Source organism: Mus caroli, chromosome 13 (assembly GCF_900094665.2).
Source record: "Mus caroli chromosome 13, CAROLI_EIJ_v1.1, whole genome shotgun sequence".
NCBI classification, from domain to species: domain Eukaryota; kingdom Metazoa; phylum Chordata; class Mammalia; order Rodentia; family Muridae; genus Mus; species Mus caroli.
Window position 1 is genome coordinate 19,752,436 of NC_034582.1, and position 2,145 is coordinate 19,754,580.

General features: G+C 44.2%; 1 pseudogene; it reads right to left on the minus strand.

Moving 5' to 3' along the window:
- Positions 1 to 366: 366 nt before the first annotated feature.
- Positions 367 to 840, minus strand: LOC110308719 (annotated as a pseudogene).
- Between the last annotated feature and the right edge of the window lie 1,305 nt (positions 841 to 2,145).

Sequence of the window (2,145 nt, forward strand, 5' to 3'; positions counted from 1 at the left end):
TGTGTGTGTGTGTGTGTGTGTGTGTGTGTGGTTTTTGGTCCCAAACCTCTCATCCAGGAGAGAAGTCCATCACAGGACTGTTATCTTGATGATGTAATAAAAAGACATAGAGACATAGAGAAGCTGGAAAACTGCTCTTAGGAAATCTTTTTTTTTTTTTTTAACTAAAAGAGCTGATGATTTTATTTTCACATTTCACAATATAAGTGAAACTCGCACTTTTTTGTATCACTTCTTCCAAACGTATTCTCTCTGATAGGAAGGGAGGTTTCCTTGTCATGCATCAAGTAAACACTCAGGCTCAGCTCCAAGATCTCCTGGTGAAACAGAACAGGAAATAGAAAACAATAAAGAGCACTTCTGCTCTTATCTGTCTGGTCTTGGCCATGTGAGCACCATCATAGGGCAGGTGGGAGGTCTCATCATTGGAGGCCCGAGCATCATGGGTATGTGGCCTCCCATGGACCGTCTCATCCCAGGAGCTGGTCCCACAGGCATCATCCCAGGAGAAGGGGGGCCCAGCATCGGCATCACGGGAGGGCCTTCCATGAGGGATGTAGGCATCATGCCACGCCGAGGAGGACCCGGGAGACTGGGGGGGAGGTGGGATCATGGCCCCTGCAGGCAGAGGAGCAGAGAACGGAGCCAGAGGGATCTTTCCTTGTTGAAATGCAGCCGTTGTTTTGTCGATCTGTTCTGTCTGGGCCTGCTCTTCATCCATTTCTGGGAATAGTTTTTCACACTCTCTTTATGTTTCTGACCACTGCAGTGTGTCTTCCTCACAGACGGAGGATCATGGGTAAGATACATATCACAGTAGTCACAATGAAACTTTAGCATGATACTCCACAGGCAGTTGGCTACCCAGGTCTCTATTTTTCTTGACTACAGGAGAAGTTGCTCATCTCATGTGTCTGAAGAATTCTTTCTGGTCCAGTAGATGCTAATGTTTCCGTTTGACTCTCTGTGTCCCCTATATACACATGCCATGTATGAACCTCTGTCAAATATACAATTTATTGATTGTAATGTACTAGTGAATGCTTAATAGCTAGCTATGGAAGAAAAGTGAATGTACACACAAAAATACCTGCAGAACACAAATGGCCATAGCATTCAAATTCCAAAAAGCCCAATGCAATTTTCTCTTTTTCAGTGTCTTGAATTCTCCTGTATTGTTGTGTGTCCATGATGGTGGAGTGGTGGCACGCATACTATGGCGCATGTGCAGAAGCCAGAGGACAACTTTGTGGAGTCTGTTCTTTTCTTCCACCTTAATGTGGGTTACAGGGATTGCACAGCATGTGTCTCTACCTGCTGAGCCATCTTTCCAGCCCCTTAACTATTTCTTCATGTAATTTTTAAATAGGTGTTAAGGTAGAATGCTTCTCCAAGTTGTGATTTAGACCTTTACGAGAACTGGCATCTATTGTGAAATCTGCTTTCCACAAAAGTAACTTTAATGTTAACAACAGTGCCACAAAATTAGCCTGGATAGCTGCCACCTAGCTAGCATTTCATCACAGCAGTAACCCACACATCCCCAGTTATGATTTAGATGTGAAGTGTTAGAGATGCGGACCTCAAGTGGTGGGTTCAGTTTCTGAGAAGTGATTGGATCCATGAGGGCTTTGGACTATCCAGTGAATCAATCCACTGAGGGATTTCTAAGTTGGTAGTGTTACAGGCAAGTGGTGAAAGTCTTCAAGGTAAGATTCTAGTTGTTTGGCCTGTGTCCCAGAAGGGTTCTTGGGGTCACTTCTTGTTCCTGATTCTTCTTCTTTCTGTTTCCTGGATGCCCAGAGGTAAACAGATCTGCTGTACCACCTCTCTGCCAGATGCCTTACCCCAGGGTCAGAGACCATGAGACCAGCTCATTATACACTGTGATTTAGATAAATCAATCCTTCCTTTAGGGTGTTTTTGGCAGGCCATTCACCACAGTTAACTGAGCTCAATCCTGATGTAAGCACTGGTTCTTGAGAAAAGAAAGAAAAAAAAAAGAGAAAGAGAAAGAAAGGAAGGAAGAAAGAAAGAGATAAAGAGAGAGAGATAGGAGAGAGAGAGAGAAAGAAAGAAAGAGAGAGAGAGAGATAGGAGCGAGAGAGAGAGAGAGAGAGAGAGAGAGAGAGAGAGAGAGAGAGA